General features: G+C 45.4%; 1 protein-coding gene across 11 annotated transcripts in view; it reads left to right on the top strand.

Moving 5' to 3' along the window:
• Window positions 1–17,555, top strand: part of ZNF593 (zinc finger protein 593) — a 391,757-nt gene that overhangs the window by 291,700 nt on the left and 82,502 nt on the right. The gene's annotated exons all lie outside the window — the stretch shown is intronic.

Raw genomic sequence — 17,555 nt, forward strand, 5'->3', positions numbered from 1 at the left:
TCACCCATAAATACTCCAATACGCATTTCTAATAGATAAGGATTTTTGTTACATAATCACCATGCCATTATGTTAACAAACAATAATTTTTTTTTTTTTTTTTTTTTTTTTTTTGAGACAGGGTCTCACTCCGTCACTCAGGCTGAGACCTCTGTTGTTTTTGTCTCATGGATCTCTTTTAAACTGTAACAACCGTCATCCCTCTCTTTCTTCTGTGCCATTGATTTGTCAGAGAATTATTCTGGGTATTATGGTTCTCATTTTTGCATATCATGCACTGAAGCTTAAGTGATTTGTAGAAAGTCACCCAGCTAAGCAACAGACCTGTCATTTAGAATTGCTCCCAAAATTCTGTGTCACGAGTATAGGAAGCTGTAGTGTCTTCTTCCCAGCTGGGTAGAAGACAGGCAAGGCATCAGGGAGAATGGTCCAGGCCTGGCAAGGAAAAAGGGAGGTAGAGGGTAATAGCAATTATAATCCTATTTTTTATTGATTCAATGCTTGCAAGTGGCTGGACATCTACAAAGAGTTTCGAGGCACTATTTTATTTAGTCCTCACAACAATCATAAATAGGTTATACTTAAATTTTAATCGACAGGTAAAAATTGCACATATTTATGGTGTACAACATGATGTTTTGATATATGTCTATATTGTGGAATGGCTAAATCAAGCTATTTAACATGCATGACCTCACATACTTACTGTTTCGTGGTGGGAACACTTAAAATCTACTCTCTTAGCAATTTTCAAGTATACAGGTCATACTTACTGTCCTTGTTTTACAGATGAGGCACAGATCAAGGTATGGAGTTGCCCCAGGACCCAGAGCTCATGCAGGCAAAGCTGCAACAGGCCTGTTTAACTCTCAAGGTCTAGCTTTTTCTTTTTCTTTTTTTTAGACAAAGTCTTGCTCTCTGTCACCCAGGCTAGAGTGTAGTGGTGCTATCTCAGCTCACTGCACCCTCCACCTCCTGGGTTCAAGCGATTCTCATGCCTCAGCCTCCCAAGTAGATGAGATTACAGGTGCCTGCCACCATGCCTGGCTAATCTGTTGTATTTTTAGTAGAGATGGGTTTTCACCATGTTGGCCAGGCTGGTCTCAAACTCCTGACCTCAGGTGATCTGCCTGCCTCAGCCTCCCAAAGTGCTAGGATTACAGGCATGAGCCATCGTTCCCAGCCTATGCTTTTTTTTTTTTTTTAATTGTCTCTAGAAAGGGGACTTTTCAGAGATCTGAAATCTCTGCTCACTGCAAGCTCCGCCTCCTGGGTTCACGCCATTCTCCTGCCTCAGCCTCCCGAGTAGCTGGGACTATGGGCGCCCGCCATCACGCCCAGCTAATATTTTGTATTTTTAGTAGAGATGGGGTTTCACCATGTTAGCCAGGATGGTCTCGATCTCCTGACCTCGTGATCCACCCACCTTGGCCTCCCAAAGTGCTGGGATTACAGGCGTGAGCCACCGCGCCTGGCGAGAAATCTGAGAGTTTTTTAACGCCTCTTGATTCAGAGGAGAAAACCCCGGCCTAGGGCCCAGACACCTGGGCTCCATCTCCATCTCCGTTGGAGAACTGAAATGTGATGCCCAGCAAACCACACCCACCCTCAGTTTCTTCATCTGCCAAATGGAGCATCCACAGATGATCCTGGACGGTCCTTCCACGTCCCCAGTGGCCAGGTTCTCAGAGGAGTGCTCCAGTGATGACACAGGCCCAAGGGGTGGTGATGCTGGAGAGGAAACCACCGTCCGTCTCCCCTTTCATGTCCCCATAGTTCAGGCTTGTGGAAATGCTTCCCTGTACATCATAGAGCAGATCTTTTTCTCGTGTGTGTACCTGTTCTCCCTCATGTCCTCCCTAGGAGCGTGAGGTCTGCCCCGCCTTGCTCTGGATTTCCCCTCAAGCCTCTGCTTGGAGCACCCTCGGGAAGTGGAGCAGGTGTGGCACAGGCACTGTTTTTTTCTTATGGTTTAAGATCCTCATCACATGCTTTGATGTCATCCTCATTGAAGAATCATCTCAAATCACAGGATCAAACCGATGGGTCATTTGATCTAGTGGCTAAAGCTGGAGCAGTTGGCAGAGGCAGGTCCATGGGGTCTGGGACATGAAGCAGTGCCCTCAGTGCCAGGGCAAAGTCCACTGGGCCTGGCCTGCATGCCACAGAAGGGGAGCAGAGTGTCCCAGGACCTCCTCACTCATGGCCCGGGCTGGGAGCCACACAGGCCTCCTCCTACTGTCCCCAGGGCCAGATAATGCTTGTGGACAGCTACAAGGGCTCTGGGGAGTGGGTGGTCTTTAGAGAAAGGGACTGTCCCAGGGCGAATGGAGGCAAGTAGGGTCAGGAGGGGGCTCTGCATTAATTATCCTGAAATGAAGTATTGAAAGTGCTTTATAAACTGTGCAACATATAAACTGTGAAATGCAATAAATCCTTACTATAAGACCCTAAGAGTGTAGAGCAACAAAGAGGCTGCCCCAGGACAAATGGATCTGAGTTCAAGTTTTGACTTCTCCACATATCAGCTCTTTTATCTTGGGCAGGTTACGTGACCTGTGTGTGTGAGTTTCCTCATCTATGAAACGACAAATGGGTAGAGTAATGATGTCTGTGGGCATTTCTAGTCCTGAGAGTCAAGGGTTCCTGGTGACTATCCTCCCCTAGCATTCTATCCCTTGCTGAAAACTAATGGCACAGAAGTGGGAGTCCATTTGCACAGGCACATAGCACACGTCTGACACATGGTAGACACTTAACAAACGTTGTTAACATTATCACAGCTAGGAGTAACACGAGTTAGCATTTACTGAACAGTGAGTATGGGTAACCCCATGGCTTGCATACCATCTGTTGTTGCATAACAAATTATCCCAAAATGTAGCAGCTTAAGACAATAATAAACATTTATTATCTCACACAGTTTCTATGGGTCAGGAATTCAAGAGCAGCTAAGTTGGGTGGTTCTGGATCTGGTCTCTAAGGAGGTTGTAGTCAAGAAGTTGGCTTGGGCTGGGCACGGTGGCGCATGCCTGTAACCCCAACACTTTGGGAGACTGAGGCAGGAAGCTTGATCCAGGAGTTTGAGACTAGTGTGGGCAACAAAGGAAGACCTTGTCTCTACAAAAAAAAAAAAATTTAGCTGGGCATGGTGATGCGTGCCTGCAGTCCTAGCTACTCAGGAGGCTAAGGTAGGAGGATCACTTGAGCCCAGGAGGTCAAGACTGCAGCGAGCTGTGATAGTGCCACTGTACTCCAGGCCGGGCAGCACAGTGAGACTCTCACTGTATTTTTTTTTTTTTTTTTTTTGAGTCTCAATGAGTCTCAAAAAAAAAAAAAAAAAAAAAATATATATATATATATATATATATAGGCTGGGGCTGCAGTTGAGTTTAGCAGAATGCTTGACTGGAGCTGAAGGATCCACTAACAAGATGGCACACTCATAGTTGGCAACTTGGTGAGAGGCCTCAGTTCCTCAGTACATAATACCTCTCCATAGGGCTGCTTGAGCATCCTTATAACATGGCACTGGCTTCCCCCAGGGCCAAGTGATCCAAAAGAGCAAGACAAAAGTGGTACTATATTTTATGACCTAGCCCCAGAAGTCACACACTATCATTTCCACTGTATTCTATTGGACACACAGACCAACCCTGATACAGTACGGGAGGCAACTGCACAAGGACCTGATTACCAGGAGGCAAGAATTATTGAGCTCTATCTTGGAGGCTATCACAGTCTGTTCTAAGTGTTTAATAGGTATTAATTCATTTGTTAATTCATGACACTGATACCAGTATAATCCCCATTTTACAGATGAGAAAACTGAGTCACACAGAGATTAAGTAACTTGCTTAAGGTTGCACTTCTAGGAAATGGACTGGGGTGTTGTCGTGGACTGAATGCTTGTGTTCCCCCAAAATTCACATATGGAAGCCCTAACCCCAAATGTGAAGGTATTTGAAGATGGGGCCTTTGGGAGGTAATTAGGGTTAGATGAGTTCATGAAAGTAGGTCCAATGGCATTCGTGCCCTTATAAGAAGAGACACAAGGCTGGGCAGCTGGGCAGAATGGGCATGGTGGCTCACGCCTATAATTCCAGCACTTTGGGAGGTCAAGGTGGAAGGATCACTTGAGCCCAGGAGTTCGAGACCAGCCTGGGCAATAGAACAGACCTTGTCTCTACCAAAAAAAAAAAAAAAAAAATTAGCTGGGTGTAATGCCACATACTGTAGTCCCAGCTACTTGGGAGGCAGAGGTGGGAGAATTTCTTGAGCCCAGGAGCTGGAGGCTGCTGCAGTGAGCTATGATTACGCCACTGCTCTCCAGCCTGGGCCACAGAGAGAGACCCGTCTTTAAAAAAAAGAACAAGAGAGACACAAGAAAGCTTGCTCTCCTTTCCTCTCTGTTTCTCTTGCTGTCTCTATGTCTCTCTGAAACCGCCTTTGCAAAAATAATAACTGAGGAAACTATGACAGTGACAGATTTCAGATTTAACCAACTCCGTCTTGCTTCTAACCTTTAAGCAGTCCTTGTTCATTCTTGGGCTTAAGTCAAACTAATCTAGGGAGGCATTTAGTTTGAAACAAAATTGATAATAGCCCTTTCCTGAAAAGACCCCCTTCTTCTGTTGGGACCAGTTTGCTTTTGTAGGACTAACAAATTAGCTACAAGATTAGATATTATGCAGCCTCTGACTCCAAGAGTCTGAACCTCCCCCAAATTGCTCCTGGGGACATCACTATTGTAAAACCTGAGATCAGTGCTTAAGATATTTTGCAGATCCTGTACTTGATGGATCAGCTGACACCACCCAGACCAGTAATCTGACTCAACCAGTTCTGCCATCTCACCCAGGAACAGAAGACTGCAAGAAAACTTAACTTTGATCCCCTCTATGATTCCATCTCCAACCTGACCAATCAGTACTCCCCACTTACTGAGCCCCTACCCACCAAATTATCTTTAAAAACTCCGATCCCCGAATGCTTGGGCAGACTGATATGAGTAATAATCAAACTCCAGTCTCCCACACAGCCGACTGCGTGAATTATTCTTTCTCCATTGCAATTCCCCTGTCTTGATAAATCGGCTCTGTCTAGGCAGCAGGCAAGGTGAACCTGTTGGGCAGTTGCATCTCTCTCCCTTTCTCTATGCATGCACGCCAAGGTAAGACCATGTGAGCACATAGCAAGAGGGTAGCTACCTACAAGTCAAGAGAAGATAACTCAGAATAAAATCACCTTGATCTTGGACTTGCCAGCCTCCAGAACTGTGAGAAGTAAATTTCTGTTGTTTAAGCCACCCAAGCTGTGGGATTTTAGCAGACTCATCTGACATTGCACTCAGAGGGTTCAGGATTCGACTTCAGAGCGCTGACTGTTTAGCCCTTGTTCTTAACCTTTCCCTCTTTTTCCAGGACTAACACAGGCCCTGGCGCCCCCTGATTCCCACCTGGCCCCTTGGCTGGGTGAGAGGCTCCCTTCACTGACAGTGAGGCCCGACGTGCCACTGGGAAGACTTGGAAACAGGATTGGGGGAAGCCTCTGGGGCAAACTCCAAGTCCAAGGGTTCAGTGCTGACCCAGATGTTCCTTTGTTTATACCCCTGGGAGACAGTCTTGGGGGCTCAGCTGCCCACCCCACCTGGCCTTCCGCTCCCCACCCCCACAGCTTGAACCTGGGGTTTGCCATACACACCCTCAGGGACTATCCAGATTATAAACAGTGAGCAGGAGGAAAACAAACTATATTTAAACCGGCAGTTGCTTCACAAACAAAGCTGGTGGGGGGGAAAACACTAGAAACATGAAAAGACCAAATGTCAAAATCCACAATACGTTCAAATTTTAAGAATAAGCAAAAGATATAAAAAGGCAATTCACATGAGAATAAATGTCAATGTCCCCAAAAACCAAAACAAAAAAGTGCTTATCCTCAATAATTTAAACATATCACATTAAAACCACAATAAAATCTGATTTTTCTTGGATCCAATAGACAAAAGTATTAAAGATGAATAATATTCAAGCTTGGTGAGGGGTAGGGACATGGGGACTGGCACTGCTCTTGGCTCTGGGGGAGCAGGAGAGTGCAATTTGACAAAGAAAAATGTTAACTATGCATACATGTGACTCAGCAATTATATTCTGAGGACTCTATATTATCAAAAAACTAGAAAGATAACAGAAAGATATAATTAGATAGGTAGATACAGATATGCAGATATATAGCTCTATTTACACACCAGGACATTTTTGCAATTTTGTTTTCCATAGCAAAACCTTGGAAACAGCCCAAATGTCCATCAGTGGGACAAAAAAATAAATTGCCGTGTGGTCACCTAGTGGAATGCTATACAGAATTAGAATAAACAAATCTTGCCACATGTAACAACATGGAGGAAGCTCATAAATAGAATGTCAAGCAAAAGAGGACATCCTGTATAATTCCGTTTATGTAAACTTCGAAAAAGGCAGAACGAATCTGAGCTGTCAGCATTCAGGATGGTGGTTATCCTTGAGGCGGCCAGAAGGAAGCATGGGGCCTCTGCGACTGCTGGTGATGGCCTGTTTCTTGACCTGGGTGCAGGTGATGCAGATATACTCACTCTGTGAAAATGCCTTGTATTGTACACCTAGGAACTGTGTACTTTTTTTTGTTTTTTTGAGACAGAGTTTAACTCTTGTCACCCAGGCTGGAATGCAGTGACACGATCTCGGCTCACTGCAACCTCCACCTCCCAGGTTCAAGCAGCCTCCTGCCTCAGCCTCCCGAGTAGCTGGAACTACAGGCTAATTTTTGTATTTCTTGGTAGAGATGGGGTTTCACCATGTTGGCCAGGCTGGTATCAAACTCCTGACCTCAAGTGATCCACCCACCTCAGCCTCCCAAAGTGCTGGGACTGGAATTGTGTACTTTTCTGAATATATGTTATACTTGAAGAAAAAGTTTACTAAACAACAATAACAACAAAAAGCATACCCCAATAAGCATTCCAAATGTCCATGCAGAAAAATAAATACTTACATATATACATAAATATTCCTCCAATTCAAAAAAATGGACATTGAGCTTTCCATATTGAATACCAATATCAAAAGATGTCAGCAATATATTGTTAGGCACAAACAGAAAAACACATGCCTATTACATATAATCTGATCCTATTCTTTTAAAAAAATTATACATGGGTATGTAAATAAATGTTATATATCAGATATGTGGTACAGGCATAGAAATAGATGGAAAGAAATCTCCAAACTGTTAAAAACTAGGAGCCAGGGTTCCTTAATGAGGCCCTCTAAAGGCTCCTTAATAAGCCCATTTAACGAGGCCCAGCAGGAAACTTGAACTACAGCTCATCAGAACTGGGCCCTCACCTCTGTCAGAGCTGGGCCCTGGCACAACCCTGGGTAGGCCAGGGGCCACTTCGGATCAGAGTTTCTGGAAGCACCATGCAAGGCGAGCCCTGGGGGCCCTGGAACAGCCAGGTCAAGGCCTGGGGGAATGGACCCTGAGACGTAGGATGAAGACAGGAGAACTAGCCCTGACCTCATGGGCCCAGTGGTGTTGGGGGAGGTGGGAGGAAGACAACCCTATCTGGACACACCAATTAATCATCACAACCCTTAGGACACCAAGGTCATACCGTTAGTAGGTGGAACAGCCAGGCCTTGATCCCAAATCTGTGTGAATCTCAAGTTAAAGGCTCTGCACTGGGCTGGGGAGGGCGTGGTGAAGACAGCAGAAAGGAGCAGGGTGCCCTGTACAGAGACCAGAACCCCATGGCAGGAATCACAGAAGTGGCTTTGGCCCAGGGCCTGCAGCTAAGCCACCCTCTGGGGTCAGAACTCAACTGCTAAATCTGGCCCCAAGGACCGCTCCGTTAACTCAGCACTGATACCTCCAGCTCCAGCTTCCAGCAGCCTGGAGGCTGGCCCCATCCAAAATAGACCCCAGGAGCGAGAGCCAGGTCTGTCTACTGTGCCTCTGTACACAACCACCCCCAATGCCCCTACTCACTCACCATCCTACTCTCCCCTGCCCGCTTCACCCACCCCGCCCCTGTGTTCTGAGTCACTCAGGACATGATTACTATTAAGGAGATAGAAAGAGTAGGGGCAGAGGAGCAGGGGTGGCTGGAAGAGCCTGGGTCCCAGGTTCAAGTCCCCAGAGTCTGAGCCAGATGTGGCCTGGTTGATTATCCTAAGCAACTTAGAATGAACAAATTTAGCAGGTGTGGGACAGGAGTCAGCAGTTGGGAGTCTACTGTGTACCAGGTTTATTCAGTCTGTATAACTGTTGGTATTAGTGTCTCCATTTTACAGATAAAGAAACTGAGGCTCAGAAGTGAAGTAACTTGTCCAAGGTCACCTACAGCTTGGACCACTGAACCAAGGAAAATGTAGATTTCGAGCACAGTCCTGCTACTTACTGGGAGGAAAGTCGTGTGGCTTGGGCAAGTTACTTTACCTCTGTAAGCCTCAGTTTCCTCATCTATAAAGATGATATAAATTAATATTTAACTTACAAAATTGTGAAGATTCAAAAAGGTAATGTTAATCTGAGTGCTGTGGCACACACCTGTAATTCCAATTACAGCTGCTCAGGAGGTTGAAGCGGGAGGATCACTTGAGCCCAGGAGTTCAAGGCTGCAGTGAGCTGTCATTGCACCACTGCACTCCAGCCTGGGCAACCCCATCTTAAAAAAAAAAAAAAGGTAATGTTAAAACTCTTAGCATGGTATCTGGTACACAGAAGGTCCTTAGAAAATGTTTGTTTTACTTTTTTTTTGAAACAAGGTATCTCTCTCTCTCTCTCTCTCTCTCTCTGTTGTCCAGGCTGGAGTGTAGTGATACAATCACAGCTCACTGCAGCCTCAACCTCCTGGGCTTAAGTGATCCTCCTGCCTCAGCCTCCAAGTAGCTGGGGCTACAGGCATGCGCCACGACACCTGGGTAATTTTTTTTTTTTTTTTTTTGTAGAAACAGGGTCTTGCTATGTAGCCAGGCTGGTCTCGAACTCTTGCCCTCAAGCAATCCTCCTACTTTGTCCTCCCAAAGTCTTAGCAAATGTTATTATGATTAATTTAATTATCTGACCAATGAGAGAGTTTACTCCCTCAGAGCAGTGGGGTTAGGGAAAGTTTTTAACCTTCCTTGATCAATCCAGGATGTCTTCCTGAAAGAAGCAGCATTTCTGTCCCATTTTAACCCGAGACCATGAATTCTCTAGGTATATAAGGTTGTGATGGGGTAAGCATGGGGAGTATCTGGTAGAAGGGGGCACAACTTGGATAGGGAGAATTGCATCAGTCTGGGTGTTGGGGGTCAGGCAAGGTCTAAACACAGGCAGAACTCCAGATCTCGTTCTCGGAGAATGTCCCAACATCCAGCTTGGGCACCTTGGATGATAAACAGGTTGTCACCCTCTGAACCCCAAGTGAACCTGATAAATCCTGGCAAAGCTGAGGCAAGGAGAAGAGGCCCATCTATAAATACGCAGTGACTCAGGCTCAGTGTCGTGTTGAAAGAGCCGCTTGTGTTTATGGCTCGGTTGCTCTGGAGAGGCAGTCCAGCTCTAGGAGGAAGGTCCAGGATGCCCTGAAGTCTCACACCTCCCAGTTTTCTCTGCTGGGGCAGGTTTGGGACCTGGGGCCAGACCCACCATACGCTGGCTTAGTGTCCAGTCCGTTATGGGACTCTGAACAAGCCTCTCACTTCTCTGAGCTTCCAGCCATGCAGGAAATGAAACGTTGACTCTCTCTCTACTTTGGCCAGATAGGCTGTGAGGCAGGATGGTCTAGTGATCAGGCACTCAGGTTTTTGTTGCCAGATAAATGTAGGTTCAAGTCCCAGTTTCATCCCTTAACTAGCTATGTGACTTTAAGCCAGTCAATTCATTTTTCTGAGCCTCAGTTTCCTGAACTATAAAATGGTGACAATAATGGAACTTTCTTCATAGAGTTGTCATGAGGATGAAAGAAGAGAAAATATATAAGGTACTTAGCACAGTAACTGACAGGTAATAAACACTCAGTTAATGATAGTATTATGACTGCAAATTAAGCTAACTGTTTTAAATACTTTGAAAAGAAATATTGGAGATCTTGGTTCCCCAGAGAGATATTTTGAGAGTCAATGATTACCCAAGAACTTCAACCACCTCTCTGCTTCCTAAATAGAAAAAGCCAAGCTATGAAGAAAACAAGACAGTTCCCCAAGGTTGGTAGGGAAAGGGCAAGGCAATGTCACTCATCAGATACCTACTATGTGCCAGCTGCTGTCACCTCCAACATCATCTCATTTACTCTCCAGCCACCAAGGTACAACTTCCCTACACCAACCAACGAACCGAGACCCTGTGAAATGAACTGAATGGCAGAGCTGCGATTTGAGCCCAGGTCTGAGTACTTTCACAGTGCTTGTGTGTGGTCCTATCACACTATGGTACTTGGTTGACTCCCTGGTCTAGAAAAGTGGCCAAGGAAGAGACAGAAGTGAGAGAATGAGGAAGGAAGACTCAAGATGCTCAGCAATAGTCAAGGGAGAGTGTAGAGATTTAGAAGGAGATGGGAGGTGGGGAGATGTTTGGGAAGAACACATGACTTTGAGGTGACTGCTCTGTGGGTCAACCAGCAGGCAGATGGAAAAGTACAGCTGAACTCAGAACAAAGATCAGACTAGGGGCTGGGTGCAGTGGTTCACATCTGTAATCTCAGCCCTTTGGGAGGCTGAGGCAGGAGGATCATTTGAGTTCAGGAGTTTGAGACCAGCCTGGGCAACATGGAGAAACCTCGTCTCTACAGAAAAATGCAAAAAGTAGCCGGGCATGGTGGTGCACACCTGTGGTCCCAGCTACTTTGCAGGGGCTGAGGTGAGAGGATTGGTTGAGCCCAGGAGGTGGGGATTGCAGTGATCTGAGATCACGCCACTGCACTCCAGCCTGGGCAACAGAGTGAGACCCAGTCTCCAAAAGAAAGAGAGAGAAAGAAAAAGCTGGAATGGGGTTGGGGAAAAAGAATCCTTTGCTCAAGGCTGTCTGAAATGACTTCTAAACTTACAACCCCTCAAGACTCTCTTCTGCATGACTTTGAACGCCATCTCTGCAGCATCCTGCCTCCGGGCCTTTGCACCTGCTATGTGATCTGCCTAGAATAGTCTTTTCCTCCTCAGCTAAGATGTCACCTCTTCACAGAAGCCTTCTTTAACCACTCTATTTAAACAGGCCCCGTCCTACTACTCCTGGACCGAGCACCTGCTTGGTTCTTTCTCAATATTTATCACAATCTATATTTTACTCAATGTCTGTGTCAGTTGTTTGTCCCCACCCTCCGCCTAAGACAGTATCTGTTCCATGAGTGCAGGGATTGGATGAGCTTGTTCACTGCTATCTACAGCTCCTGGAATAGCGCCTGGCATACAATGCAGCTTAGCATGTTTATGGAATGAATGAATGATCCAGTCCCACCTGTCTCCTAAAATCCTGTCTCCGACTGTCTGCTCCGTTGGAACTGATTTCCCACTATTTCTCCATCACACCCTCCTCGTTCTCCCCTTCTAAGGGCCCCTACTTGGAACACCCCCTCCTCTGCCTATTCAAACCCTGCCCAAGGCTGAACTCCCCTGGGAAGCCCACTCACCCCCAGATCAAGTGAAGTGAATAATCTATACAACTGTACGTGGTGGCCCTGCTCCAAGCACCACTACTTACCTTGAGTAAGTCACATCAACTCTCTGGACCCTATTTTCCCCAGTTAATTCTATCTTCGGGATTGTATCCAAAGGAAGTCATTCAAAACCAGAGAAAAGCCAGAAATGGCCAAAGATACACCCTGAAGTATTATTTAAAATAGAAAAAGGTTTTTAAAACAACAAAAATGTTAAATGTTAATAATAATAAAAGGCTACTGTTTAATGAGTGCTTAAATGGGTCTGGCAGTGAGCAGCTGTGGACCCACAGCCCTACCCACTTACTGTATGATCTTTTTGTTTGTTTGCTTGAGACGGAGTCTCACTCTGTTGCCCAGGGTGGAGTGCAATGGCACAATCTCAGTTCACTGCAACCTCCACCTCCCAGGTTCAAATGACTCTGTTGCTTCAGCCTCCCAAGTAGCTGGGATTATTTATAGGCCTGTACCACCACACCCAGCTAATTTTGTATTTTTAGTAGAGACAGGGTTTCACCATGTTGGCCAGGCTGGTCTTGAACCTCTGACCTCAGGTGATCCACCTGCCTCAGCCTCCCAAAGTGCTGGGATTACAGGCGTGAGCCACCACGCCTAGCCCTGATCTTTTTTTTTTTTTTTTCCCTTGCTCTGTCACCCAAACTGGAGTGAAATGGCACGATCTCAACTCATGCAAACCTCTGCCTCCTGGGCTCAAGCAATTCTCCCACCTTAGCCTTCTGGGTAGTTGGGAGTACAGGCATGAGCCACTGCACCTGGCTGTGCTGTATCTTGAGCCAATGATTTAACTTCTTTGAGATTCAGTTTCCTCATCTATAAAATGGGAATGATAAAGTTTCCTTCCTCATAGAGCTTTTATTGTTGTTGTTATTGTTGTTAAGTAAACCTTTTACTGACTGTAATCCAAATACCAAAAAGTACATGACTAAGTGTGTAGCTGAATAAATGTTCACAAAATAACCATTGTTGTGTAACCAACAAAAAAAGATGATTCTGATGATTACATGAGACAACACCTGGGAAATACTTAGAGCAGTGCCCAGCACAGAGAACATGCTGGAATGGGTTGCTCCTGTTTCATGGGCATTTTGCTAAGCACTCTCTTTACATGCATTATTTTTATTTAATTTTTTTCCTTTTATTTACCTCACAATAACCCTATGAGATAGGCACTAATATTACCCTCATTTCAAATAAGGAAACTGAGATTCAGAGAAGTTAAATATACTGCCCAACATCACAAAGTTAGTAAATGACAGAGGTGACAGAGGAACCCATGTCTTTTGCCAAAACCTTCTTCCAAAACTCCTTGATATACTGGCTCCCCAAGACATCTATTGCAGCATCAGTTAATAAGCTATTTTTAAAAAGGATATTCAATGACCAACTAGGTAAACTGTGGTCTGCTGAATTCTGTTCTTTTTTTTTTTTTTTTTTTGAGACGGTGTCTCAGTCTGTCACCCAGGCTGGAGTGCAATAGCTCGATCTCGGCTCACTGCAGCCTCCACCTCCCAGGTTCAAGCAATTCTCCTGCCTTAGCCTCCCAAGTAGCTGGGATTACAGGCACCCACCACTACATCCGGCTAATTTTTGTATCTTTAGTAGAGATGGGGTTTCACCATGTTGGCCAGGCTGGTCTCAAACTCCTGACCTCAGATGATCCGCCTGCCTTGGCCTCCCAAAGTGCTGGGATTACAGGTGTGAGCCACTGAGCCCGGTCAGTCAGCTGAATTCTCGAGTTGATAAAATAAATATCTGTTGAGCACCTACTACATGCCAGGCACTGTTCTAGGCACTGGAGATACAGAGAAAGCAAGAGAGAAAAGTTCCCTTTTCTCCCCAGGGAGCTTATATTCTGGCAGGAGAAGACAGATTTTTAAAAATAAAGATGATTTCTGATGTAACAAATGCTATCAAGAAAATAAACCAGGCCAGGCACAGTGGCTCATGCCTGTAATCCCATCACTTTGGGAGGCCGAGGTGGGCGGATTGCCTGAGGTCAGGAGTTCATGACCAGCCCGGGCAACATGGCAAAATCCTGTCTCTACTAAAAATACAAAAAATTAGCTGGGTGTGGTGGTGTGTGCCTGTAGTACTTAGGAGACTGATTCAGGAGAATCCCTTGAACCCAGGGGGCAGAGGTTGCAGTGAGTCGAGATCACGCCACTGCACTCCAACCTGGGTAACAGAGTGAGACTCTCTCTCTCCAAAAAACAAAAAAAGACAAAAGAAACCAGAATTGACTGGGAGCAATGGCTCATGCCTGCAATCCCAGCACTGTAGGAGGCCGAGGTGGGAGGATCACTTGGGCCCAGGAGTTAGAGACCAGCTTGGACAACATAGAGACATCCTGTCTCTACAAAAATTTTAAAACTTAGCTGGGCATGGTGGCACACACTTGTAGTCCCAGCTACTCAGGAAGCTGAGGGAGGAGGAGTTCAGGAGTTCGAGGCTAAAGTGAGCTATGATGGTTTTGCAGCACTCCAGCCTGTGCGACATAGCCAGATCCTGTCTCTATAAAAAATAACAATAATAAAGTATTCTTAAAAAAGAAAGAGAGAGAGAGAGAGTAAGAAAGAAAGAAAGAGAGAGAGGAGGGAAGGAAAGAAGGAAAGAAGGAAGGAAAGAAGGAAGGAAGGAAGGAAGGACGGGCTTTGGGAGGCTGAGATGGGAGTATCGCTTGAGTCCATGAATTCAAGACCAGCTTGGCAACATAGCAAGGCCCCAACTGTACCAAACCCCCCCCCAAAAAAAAATATATATATATTATGTGTGTGTGTGTGTATATAAATATAAATATAGAGAGTAATATGGAGAGAGACTTTCAATCAGAGAGATTGCCTTGGATGCTTTAGATACGATGTTCAAGGAAGGACCCCTGAGGAGCAGACAGTTGATCTGAGACTTGGATGATGTGGAAGAGCTGACTGAGTGACAACTTTGGGGAAGGACACTCCAGAGACAGCCCCAAGGGTTATGCAGCCATTCTAATACATTGTATTGAAACCTGGAAAAAATTAAAACAAGGCTGGGGGTGATGTCTCATACCTATAACCCCAGCACTTTGGGAGACCGAGGTGGGCGGATCACCTGAGGTCGGGAGTTTGAGACCAGCCTGAACAACAGGGAGAAACCCCGTCTCTACTAAAAATACAAAATTAGCCGGGTGTGGTGGCGGATGGCTGTAATCCCAGCTACTCTGGAGGCTGAGGCAGGAGAATCACTTGAATGTGGGAGGTGGAGGTTGCAGTGAGCCGAGATGCACCATTGCACTCCAGCCTGAGCAACAAGAGCAAAACTTCATCTCAAAAAAAAAAAAAAAGTAAAACAAAAAAGCGTAAGATACACTAAGATGATAACTATTACAATATGTGGGCTCACCTCATCCCAACCTTTGCCAGATAGATAACATTCTCAGAAAAGTGAAACAGTCAGTTATTGAGGTGCTACGATTATGGGTGTTTTGGTTTTGTCCTTTTCAAAAAAAATCTGCTGTTGTTACATTTTTCTTTTTGCAACTTTTTTAAAGTACAGAAGAAAGAAGACACATTCCAGGAGTCTCATTCAAACCAAATAAGAGTTCTGTGATTACTATGAAGGCTATGTGTGTGAGAAGAATATATTAGCTTAGTGAACATGCTGTGCAATCTCAAGTGAGTCACACTCCCTCTCTGGGCCACAATCCTGAACATGCGGGATGTCACCTGCTATACCTGCCAAATGTGGGGTCCTCCATAGGCAAGAGCACTGGCAAAGTCAAGCCTTTCTGCTCTTCATATGATACAAACTTTTAAGAACACCTATTTTAAAATTTTTATTTATTTATTTATTTTTGAGAGGAAGTCTCACTCTGTTGCCCAGCCTGCAGTGCAGTGGTGCAATCTTGGCTCACTGCAACATCCACCTCCCAAATTCAAGGGATTCACGTGCCTCAGCCTCCCAAGTAGCTGGAATGACAGGCACACAACACCACACACAGCTAATTTTTTTATTTTTAGTAGAGACAGGGGTCTCACCATGTTGCCCAGGCTGGTCTCTAACTCCTGACCTCAAGTGATCCACCCGCCTCGGCCTCCCAAAGTGCTGGGACTACAGGTGTGAGCCACTGTGCCTGGTCAGAACACTTATTTTTTAGTAACAGAGGAAAAGAAATCCTGAGTCATTAATAAAAATCAGTCAGTATAATGACAAGCCAAGTCAACAGACTGGGAGAAAATATTTGCAAAAGACAAGGACTATTATTCAACATATACCAAGAACCCTTGAAACTCAACAAGAAGAAAACAAATGGGCCGGGCACGGTGGCTCAGGCCTGTGATCCCAGCACTTTAGGAGGCCGAGGCGGGCAGATCATGAGGTCAGGAGATCGAGACCATCCTGGCTAACATGGTGAAACCCCGTCTCTACCAAAAATACAAAAAATTAGCTGGGCGTGGTGGCAGGCGCCTGTAGTCCCAGCTACTTGGGAGGCTGAGGCAGGAGAACGGCATGAACCCGGGAGGTAGCACTTGCAGTGAACCGAGATTGCACCACTGCACTCTTGCCTGGGCGACAGAGCGAGACTCTGTCTCAAAAAAAAAAAAAAAAAAGAAAACAAATGACTCAATTAAAACATGGACAAGGCTGGACTTGGTGGCTCACACCTGTAATCCCAGCACTCTGGGAGGCCAAGGTGGACTGATCACAAGGTCAGGAGTTTGAGACCAGCCTGGCCAACATAGTGAAACTCCTCCATCTCTACTAAAAATAAAAGAATTAGCTGGGTGTGATGGTGGGCGCCCATAATCCCAGCTACTCAGGAGGCTGAGACAGTAGAATCGTTTGAATCTGGGAGGCGGAGTTTGCAGTGAGCCGACATCACGCCATTGTACCCCAACCTGGGCAACAGAAAAAGACTCCGTCTCAACAAAACAAGACAAAAAAAAAAAAAAATAGACAAAAGATCTGAACAGACACTTCACCAAAGAAGATAAACAAATGGCAAATAAACACATGAAAATATGCTCAACATCATGTGTCATTAGGGAATTGCAAATTAACACAACAACGAAATGCCACTACTAGAATGAAACACCTACTAGATTGGCCAGAATCCAGAACACTGACAACACCAAATGCTAGCAAGGCTGTGGAGCAACAGGAACTCTCATTCATTGCTGGTGGGAATGCAAAATGGTACAGCCACTTGGAAGACAGTTTGACAGTTTCTTACAAAACTAAACATACTCTTACCATACTAGCCAGCGATCACACTGCTTGGTATTTACTCAAAAGAGTTGAAAACTTATGTTCACACAAAAACTTACACATGAATGTTTATAGCAGCTTTATTCATAACTGCCAAAACTTGGAAGCAACCAAGGTGTTCTTCAGCAGGTGAATGGATAAATAAACTGTAGTACATCGAGACAGTGGAATAGTATTCTGCACTAAAAAGAAAGAAATGAGCTAACAAGTGATGGAAAGACATAGAGGAACCTTAAATGCATATAATTAAGTGAAAGAAGATGATCTGAAAAGGCTGACATGCTATATGATTCCAACTATATGACATTCTGGAAAAGGTAAAACTATGGAGACAATTAAAAAATTAGTGATTGGCCAGGCGCAGTAGCTCACACCTGTAATCCCAGCACTTCGGGAGGCTGAGGCAGGTGGATCACTTGAGCTCAGGAGTTTAAGACCAGCTTGGCCAACATGTGAAACCCCATCTCTACTAAAACTTACAAAAATTAGCCGGGCATGATGGTGCACGCCTGTAATCCCAGCTACTCAGGAGGCTGATGCAGGAGAGTTGTTTGAACCCAGGAGGCAGAGGTTGCAGTGAGCCAAAATCATGCCACTGCACTCCAGCCTGGGTGAC

Source organism: Macaca thibetana, chromosome 1 (assembly GCF_024542745.1).
Source record: "Macaca thibetana thibetana isolate TM-01 chromosome 1, ASM2454274v1, whole genome shotgun sequence".
Classification (NCBI taxonomy): domain Eukaryota; kingdom Metazoa; phylum Chordata; class Mammalia; order Primates; family Cercopithecidae; genus Macaca; species Macaca thibetana.